Source organism: Giraffa tippelskirchi, chromosome 5 (genome assembly GCF_054371585.1).
Source record: "Giraffa tippelskirchi isolate mGirTip1 chromosome 5, T2T-mGirTip1v1.2.pri, whole genome shotgun sequence".
NCBI classification, from domain to species: Eukaryota; Metazoa; Chordata; class Mammalia; order Artiodactyla; family Giraffidae; genus Giraffa; species Giraffa tippelskirchi.
Genome location: NC_137279.1, coordinates 176,924,917 through 176,935,166, shown reverse-complemented (window position 1 = coordinate 176,935,166; position 10,250 = coordinate 176,924,917).

Here is a 10,250-nt window from a genome sequence, read left to right as displayed (position 1 = left end):
GCGCTATTAAGGATATGGGTCTTTATCCTTAGGGCAAAGGTCAGCCATAAAAGAACTGGATGTAGGGGTGTGTCATGATTAGTTTTGCATTTTTGAAAAGATCACTAGCCAATATGTAGAGAATGGATTATAGAGGAACAAAGTGAGGACATGCCTATAAATTAGAAACATTCAATAAAATAGACAAATACCTGGAACTTCGTTTGTGGCTCAGTGGTTAAGATTCCAGGTTTCTACTGTAGGGGATGTGGGTTCAATCCCTGGTCCGGGAAGATCCCACTTGTTGTGGGGCAACTAAGCCTGAGAGCCACACCTACTGAAGCCTGCTCACCTAGAGCCTGGGCTTCACAGCAAGAGAGAAGTCCGCACCGCGACTAGAGAGTAGCCCCCACTCACCACCACTAGAGAAAGCCCGTGCGCGCAGCATCAAGAACCAGCTAGGCCATAAACAAGTAATTTTTAAAAAATAGACAAACTCCTAGAAAGACAGGAACTACCAAAATTGACTCAAGAAAAAAATAGGCATTTTGAATAGACTTAGGACAAGTAAAGAGATTAGATTAGTAATAAGAAAACAACCTGCAAAGAAAAGCCTGTGCCCAGGTGACTTTGCTGGTAAATTCTACCAAATGCTTAAGAAATAAATACAAACTATTCACAAACTCTTCAAAAATAGAAGAAAGAATAGCTCCCAATTCATTCTGTAAGACCAGTATTACCCTGATACCCAAAGCAGACAAAGATATCACAAAAAAAACAGTGAGCCAATATAGCTTATGAATATGGACACAAAAATTCTCAAGAAAATAGTAGCAAACAGAATCCAACAACATATAAAAAGGATTATATAACATAACCAAGTGGGATTTATCCCAGGTGTACAAGGTTGGTTTAGCATCCAAAAACAAATTAGTATAATATGAATGCATGGTCATCTTAATAGGCACAGAAAAAGCATTTGGCAAAATCCAACACTTTCACGTTTAAAAAAAGAAACTAAGAGTAAATGGAAACTTCATCAACCCTATACAGGGTATTTATAAAAATCCACGTCATACTTAATGAATGCTTTCCCCCTAAGAAAAGGAAGAAACAAAGATATCTGTTTTCCCACTTCTATTCAACACTGTACTGGAAGTGCTAGCCAGAGCAGATGTGCGAGAAAAATAAACAGCATCCAAGTTGTAAAGCATGAAGTAAACCTGTCCCTATTTGAGAATAACATTATCATGTATCCAGGAAATCCTAAGGAATCCACTAAAAAACTATTAGAACTAATAAATGAGTTCAGCAAGGTTGCAGAACATGAGATTTATATACAAAAAGCAGTTTTCTTTTATACACTTGCAATGAACAAACTGAAAATGAAAATAAGAAAACAATTCCATATATAATAGCACTAAAAAGAATAAAATACTTAGGAATAAATTTGGCATGCAAAACATACTCTGAAAACTATAAGACATCACTGAAAGAAATTAAACCACATCTAAATAAATGGAAAAACATCTCATGTTCATGATTAGAAGACTTAGTATTGTTAAGATAATAATACTGCCCAAATTGATCTACAGATTCAATGCAATCCCTATGAGAATACTAACTGGCTTCTTAGTAGAAATTGACAAGCTGATTCTAAAATTCATATGAGAACTGCAAGGGACACAGATTAGCAAAAACAATGCTGAAAAAGAATAAATTTGGAGGAATTATTCTTCCTAATTTCTAAAACGTACTACAAAGCAATAAAAATTAATGGTACTGATGTAAGGATAGACAGATCAACAGAATAGAATTGAGGGTCCAGAAAGTAACTCAGGTGTCTATGGTCACTAGTTTTTTGGGTTTTTTTTTCTTTTTTTTGTTTTTGTTTTTCTTCTCAACTAGTTTTTTTTTTTTTTTTCTCAACTAGTTTTTAACAAAGGTGCTGAAACCATTCAATGGGGAAAGAAAAATCTTCAACAAATGCCATTGGGACAACTGAATAGCCACATGCAAAAGAATGAATTGGACCTATACTCAAATACCATAAACAAACTTAAACTGGATCAAATACCTAAATGCAAGAGCTGAAACTATAAGACCCTTAAAACATAGGGGTAAATCTTCATTACCTCAAAAAGTACAAGTAACAAAATTAAAAATAAATAGATTAGACTTTATCAAAGTTGAAAACCTTGGTGTATCAAAGGACATTATCAAGAAGACAACACACACAATGGTAAAAAATATTTGCAAAGCACATAACTGATAAGGGACTTTTATCTAAAATACATTGGCTTGGTCAAAAAGTTCGCTCAGATTTTTCCATAAGATCTTACAGAAAAATCCAAATGAACTTTTTGACCAACCCAATATAAAGAAGTGTGGAATGCTCAGTCGCTCAGTCATGTCCGACTCTTTGTGACCCCATGGACTGTAGCCCACCAGGCTCCTCTCTCCATGGAATTTTCCAGGCAAGAATACTGGAGTGGGTTGCTGTTTCCTACTCCAGGGGATCTTCCTGACTCAGGGAGTGAACCCATGTCTTTTGCGTCTCCTGCATTGGCAGGCAGTTTCTTTACCACTGCCACCTGGGAAGCCCCATAAAGAAATATTACAACTCAACAGTAAAGACAGAATTTCAATTTTTTAAGTGAGCAAAGGCTCTGAATGGACATTTGCACATGAAAATATATTCAACATTATTAGTCATCAGGAAAATTCAAATCAAAACTATAAGGAGAGTTGTGAGGGGGAGAGAAGGATTAGGAGTTTGGGATTAGCAGATGTAAATTATATAGGATACATAAACAACAAAGTCTTCTATATAGCACAAGGAACTATATTCAATATCCTGTAAAAACCATAATGGAAAAATATGAAAAAGAATATGTGTAACTGAGTCACTTTACAGAAGAAATCAACACAACATCATAAATCAACTACACTACAATAAACCTTTTTTAAAAAGCTATAAGGAGATACCATTTCATATCTACTATGATGGCTATAATCAAAAGTCAAACAATAACAAGTTAGCAAGAAGAAATTAGAGCCCTCATACATTGCTGGTGGAAATGTAAAATGGTGCAGCCTCTTTGGAAAATAGTCTAGTAGTTCCTCAAATAATTAAGCCTAAAATTCCCATAGCACCTCACACTTCCATTTCTAGGTATATACCCAAGAGAAATGAAACATAAGCCTACATGAAACTGTACATGAATGTTTGTGGAAGCATTATTCATATTAACCCCAAAGTAGAAACAACCCAAATGTCTATCAGCTGATGAATGGGTAAACAAAACATGGTATATCCACACAGTTGAATATTATTCAGCCTTTAAAAGGGAATGAAGTACTGATGTACTCTATAACATGCATGAACCTTAAAAATGCCACACTAAGAGAAACCAGTCACAAAAAGACTAATATTGTATTTGTTTGTACTTCATTTATTTGAAGAGTTCAGAACTGACAAGTCTTTAGAGACAGTCAGTAAATTGCAAGTTGCTTAGGACTGGGAGAAAGATGGAAGGATATAAAGGCAAGAGCTAAAAGATACAGAATTTCTTTTTGAGGAGATAAAAATGATCTAAAATTAGTGTTTCATATAAACACTAAAGTATATTAAAAGCCATTGAATGACACACTTGGTTGGGCAAATTATATGGTATGTGAATTATATCCCAATAAAGCTATTAAAAAAGAGAGAGAGAGAGTGAAGATGTATGTGATGGTGTGGTGATGAGCTGGAAGAAATACCTGGGTAAAAGGCTGGGCAGGGGTTGAATAAGGGTGTGGAAGGAAAGGGAAGGAGTCTAGGATGATTGCCACACTTCTGTTTAGATGACTGGGTTACTGGAAGTGCCAGTCACTAAACGAAAAAAAAACAGCTTTAAACTCAACATTAAAAAATAACTAAGATCATGGCATCCGGTCCTTCACTTTATGGCAAATAGAAGGGGGAAAAGTAAAAGCAGCAACAGATTTTATTTTCCTGGGCTCCAAAATCACTGTGGATGATGACTGCAGCCATGAAATTTAAAGACACTTGCTGTTTAGAAGGAAAGCTAGAACAAACCTAGGCAGCGTATTAAAAAGCAGAGGTACACCCAATCAAAAAGTGGGGAAAAGACCTAAACAGACATTTTTCCAAAGAAGATATACAAATGGCTAACAAACACATGAAAAGATGCCCAACATCACTAATTATTAGAGAAATGCAATTTAAAACTACAATGAAATATCACCTCACACCCAATCAGAATGGCCATCACCTAAAAGTCTACAAACAATAAATGATGGAGAGGGTGTGGAGAAAAGGGAACTCTCTTGCACTGTTGGTGGGAATGTAAACTGATATAGCTACTATGGAAGACAGTATGGAGATTCCTTAAAAAACCAGGAATAAAACCACCATATGACCCAGCAATCCCACTACTAGGCATATACCCTGAGGAAACCAAAATTGAAAAAGACACATGTATCCCATTGTTCATTGCAGCATTATTTACAATAGCTAGAACATGGAAGCAACCTAGATGTCCATCAACAGATGAATGGATAAAGAAGCTGTGATATAGATATGATGGAATATTACTCAGCCATAAAAAGAAACACATTTGAGTCAATTCTAATGAGGTGGAGCTTATTATACAGATTACACTAAGTCAGAAAGAGAGAAACACATATTGTATACTAATGCATATATATGGAATGTAGAAAGATGGTACTGATGAAATTATTTGCAGGGCAGTAATGGAGACATAGATATAGAGAACAGACTTATGGACACATGGAGGGAGCAAGGAAGGAAAGGGTGGGATGTATGGAGAGAGTAACATGGAAACTTACATTACCATATGTAAAATAGATAGCCAATGGGAATTTGCTTTATGACTCAAGGAACTGAAACCAGAGCTCTGTAACAACCTAGAGGGGTGTGATGGTAAGAGAGATGGAAGGAAGGTTCAGGAGGGAGGGGACATACGTATACTGATGTTGATGTTTGGCAGAAATCAACACAATTCTATAAAGCAATTATCTTTCAATTTAAAAATAAATTAATTAAATTTTTTAAAAATAAATTTAAAAAAAAAAGGCAGAGATATGGCTTTGCCAGCAAAGGTCCATATAGCCAAAACTATGTTTTTTCTGGTAGTCATGTACCGATGTGAGAGGTGAAACATAAAGAAGGTTGAATGTCGAAGAATTGATGCCTTTGAACTGTGGTGTTGGAGAAGACTCTTGAGAGTCCCTTGGACAGCAAGGACATCAAACCAGTCAATCCTAAAGGAAATCAACTTTGAATATTCATTGGAAGGACTGATGCTGAAGCTGAAGCTCCAATACTTTAACTGTCTGATGCAAAGAGCCAACTCATTGGAAAAGACCCCGATGCTGGGAAAGATTGAAAGCAGAAAGAGAAGGGGCTGGCAGAGGATGAGATGGTTAGATAACATCACTGACTCAGCGGACATGAATTTGAGCAAACTCTGGGAGACAGTGGAGGACAGAGAAGCCCAGCATGCTGCAGTCCATGGGGTCGCAAAGAGTCATGCACAACTTAGTGACTGAACAACAACTTACATGATATTTAGTTGCCAGGCACTGTCCCAAAAACTTGGCATATATTAATTCCTTTAATCTTCAACAACTCTGTGAGGTTGGTACTATTATTATCATTCCCATTTAACAGAAGAGACAACAAGTCTGAGAGGTTAAGTAACTTAACTAGAGTCTGGCAGTTAGTAAATGACAGAGTTGGGATTCAAACTGAGAATTTTGGATCCAGAATCTTTCTGTTAGCCACAGTGCTATGGTGCTTCTCTGGCACAGGAGAAAGGGCCCAGGTGAGGTATGACTGTTGTTGTTGTTCAGTCACTAAGTCATGTCCAACTCTTTGCAATCCCATGGACTACATGCAGTATGCCAAGCCTTCCTTGTCCCCCAGTACAAGCTTGCAAATCCAACACCAATACTTTGATCACATACTGCATGCCAGGTCCTGGGCTAAGGGTGGGCCCCAAGGGTACCCGCCCCAACAGAGGAGCTCATATGTCCACTTGGCACCATAGGGCCCAGGATACCACTGCAAATAAGAACTTCAAGCCAAAGTACCTGGCCTCTCAGCCCCACCTGCCCCAGTCCTGTCTGGCTTTGGTCCTCACCGCCTCTCTCAGCAGCTGCATTCCCGCAGGGGATGGCCTGGGTTGGATAAGCATTGGAGCAAGAGACCAGACCAGCAGCACAAACTTGTTTCCAGGGAAGTGATGGAAAGCGGAAGAAGGAAGGCCAAGGCACACCTCTTAAAGCCTCATTAGGCAGGCGGCTATGGGGAAAGCAAACCCAAGCGCTTTGCTCAAGAGGCTTCGCTGCAGCCTGCCTGGGCTGCAAAAACGGAACTCCCACCCATCAGCCCTGAGTCATTCCCCTCTCAGCCCCAAGGAAAGGGTGATTTCCTGCCTGGCCCTCTGGGCAGCTCAGGCTCCTCTCATGGGTTGTGCATCTCTTATCTTACCCCAGGCCCTCTCCCAGGGTCTGGCCGAAGTGGTCTGATCCTCATGTTTCCTGAGCAGGAAACGTGGATTCAGAAAGAGCCCAGCAGCTCAGGAGAACAGAGGGCTAAGCAAACTGGGTCTTCTGAAGCTCTCTCGCTTGGAGCCACTGGTGGGTACCTAGGGATCCTTTGCCCCTTTACTTGAACTAAGTCTCTCCTAATGCCTATTTTCAACCCAGCCTCATCCTGTAGGAGATTCTGGCCTAGTGTGGCCCTGTGCCAGGCACACAATATTAAATACCGTAAGTCCCCTGCATACGAACAAATTCCTTTCCGAGAACACATTCAGAAGTCCAATTTGTTTGTAAGTCCAACAGAGTTAGCCAAGGTGCCCAACTAAAGCAATCAGCTATATAGCACCATACTAGAATAGGTTTATAATACTTTTCACACAAATAATACATAAAAACACAAAAAATAAACATTTTAAATCTTACAACACAGTTCCTTGAAAAGTACAGTAGTACAGTACAACAGCTAACATACAGTGATTGGCATCAAGTGAACAGGCAAGAAGAGTTACTGACTGGAGGAGGGAGAGGAGGTGGGAGATGGCAGAGCTGAAGGATTGTCAGCAATAGGAGATGGAGGGCAAGCTGCACTTTCACTTGTGTTTGATGTTGATGACGCGGGTTCCAGTCCCTTGCTGGAACCAGATGCATGTTTGCATCATTGAAAGTCCTCAAGTTGAAGTTTCATATGTAGGGGACTTACTGTAAGTGAATGAAGTGAAGGAAACAGTAGTCCTCGTCAGAGGTGTCCATGTAGAAGTTGTAAGAACAGGCTTTGGAGTCAGACAGACCTGAATTCAAATCTCAGCTCTACCCCTGAATCATGACTTTGGACAACTCAGTTAATCCATTTCAGTCTTGATTTTCCCTTCTGCCAGGTAAGAAAGTGTGAAAGTGAAAATCGCTCAGTGGTGTCTGACTCTCTGTGACCCCATGGACTATAGGGTCCATGGAATGTATTCAGGCCAGAATACTGGAGTGGGTAATGTTTCCCTCCTCCAGGGGATCTTCCCAATCCAGGGATCAAACCCAGGTCTCCCACATTGCAGACAGATTCTTTACCAGCTGAGCCACCAGGGAATCCCAAGAATATTGGAGTAGGTACCCTATCCCGTCTACAGCAGATCTTCTCAGCCCAGGAATTGAACTGGGATCTTCATTGTAGGTGGATTCTTTACCAGCTGAGCTATCAGGGAAGCCCCAGAAGAAGCGCATATAATCAATTCCTCATGTGATGTAATGAGATGATGCATTAGCACATCAGCAAATGCTCTTTAGTGGTAGCTGGTGAAACAGGGAATTAGAGAGGAAGAGGCTGGCCCACCCCACCCAGATTTTACCCCAGGAAGCATGAGTATAAGATGATGGTATCCTCTTGGCAGGGTTGACATATTGTCTAGCAAGGGCAAAGGTTTGCATGGCTGTTTATATATAAAACACCCCAGTAGAGGCACAAAATTCTGGGGGGGACTCAGAGGAAGGAAAGAATGTGTGTGTAACCCAAATACCCTCAAGGCTTTCAAGCCTCTGAGGTTACCTTTTCTCTTTACATCCAATCAGAACAGCCCAGTCCCTACTCCACATCCTCTGGAAAGTCCATACCATCTCTATTTTGACTAGGACTTTAGTACATCCTCATGATTGCCTCTCAGTCTGAATTCCTCCTCTTGCTAAATTTTTCATCACTTTCTTGCTCACTTTCTGTGGCTGCCTTTGTCTCTTGATTCCTCAGATATTGTCACCTTTTTCCCTTTGTTTCTAAAACACCATGTAAGTTTTCGTGGATAGAATGCCTGTACCAATAGTATGCTTTAGGGAAGCTAAGCTTTCACAGAAGAGGGAGTAAACTTAAAACTGAGTATTAGGCAGCATTGTTCTAAAATTTTCCTCCAACAGCCCTTCTACTGAAATTTCTCCCTAGTGGAGACGTCTTTTCCTCGGGCTGCTATCTTTCATTTACTAGCCCTCCTTCTTCTTCTCTGGAGTTACCACAATACACTTCAAAATTCTCATGAATTTCATATTTGGCAAATTAGCTCTCTAAATCCTTCCTAGGCTCAAAGGCTCACCCAGTTGTTTCTGATTACAAAAGAGTTACAAAGCCTCTGAAAGGAATGTGACACTGCTTTTTTCTTTTAAAGTTAGACTCCCCCCACCCCCCACCGCCCATTACATTTAGTTGGCAGAAAAGAGTCCCAAAAAGTAATGACTCGGGACAAGTCTTGAATCACAAAGACGGTTCCAATATGTTGAGAGGTCCTGGAGGGTTTTGTGCTCAGGGAAGCAAGGGCTTGTGGCAGGAAAGGGGATCGCATTTGGGAAAGAGCGAGGTGGGCATCGCGAGGGAGAGCGTCAGGAATGGGACGAAGAGAGCCAAAGGGCTTCTGCTCCAGCAGCGAGCGGTGAGCCTTGGTCCAAAGGATCATGAAAGGGTTTTAAGCAGGGAAAGAATAAAAGCAAATTTGAGCTTCAGAAAAAGTTCTGAATCGGGAGATACCATTTGTTAACAATGGCAATGGCAAACATAACATTGAAGAAGATATGGAGAAAACACAGTGCTTCGACACACTGCCCCAGGTGTCAATGCAACAAGGATTCTAGAGAGAAGCTTGGCACAGTGGGGGAAGCAGCGGGGAAATGGAGAAACCAAATGCCCAAAGCTGCCTCTGCCAGGCTTTCTGACTGGATTAAAATGACAATGTTGGGAAGTCTGGGAGGGATGGGGCAGGAGCACATCACATGAGTAGCTTGAAATTGGCTGTTTTGCAGGTCTTGGGTTTTGTTTTGTTTTTACCACGTGGCACATGGGATCTTATTTCCCTGAAATGGGATTGAACTGGCACTGTCTGCATTAGAAGTAACCACTGGACCACCAGGGAAATCCCTGGAGTATTTATACCACATGCATGCCTGCTAAGTCGCTTCAGTCTTCTCCAACTCTTGGTGACCCACTGGACTGCAGTCCACCAGGCTCCTCTGTCCATGGGATTCTTCAGGCAGGAATACTGGAATGGATTGTTGTGTCCTCCTCCAGGGGATCTTCCCAACCCAGGGGTTAAACCTGAGTCTCTTATATCTCCTGCATTGGCAGATGTGTTTTTTACCACTAGCACCACCTGGGAAGCCCATTTATACCACAAAAGTCAGCAAATGCTACACAACAGGACTCCCATGCCCCCTACTCCCCTCCACCACCACCTGCCAAAGAGCGGATCAACAGCCCATACCTGCCTGAGCCAGTCCTCACCCAGCAACCCTTTGAGTTCCGTCAGCAACGGCTGCACTGAGAACAAATACAGACTTTTGTAGGCCAGGGCTTTGGCTTGATATCCCAACAGAAAAGTCTAGGCCTGTTGACCTGAGCTGGACCCACTGGACTCTGACCAGAGAGTAGCAGACCTAAAGGATCTTTCCCCGAGGGCTATCCCAGTCCTTGTTTGATATTCTACAAAAGCAAAGGACCCAGGAAGGTATCTCTCTCCAGCTATGTGGCAGTAGAAAAAAATGGGAAGATGACAGGGACAGATAATCAGACCTCCTTCCATGCAGAAGCGAACAGGCTCCAATGCAATTCTCCGATGGTCAAAAATAAGCCCCTTGTCTTGTGGGCTCTGCACCCCTAACTCTCTCTGTAGAAGTCATAGGACTTGGTTAGACCTGCATGCAGGATTGGAGGCAGAATGAAAATTTGAGGGTAA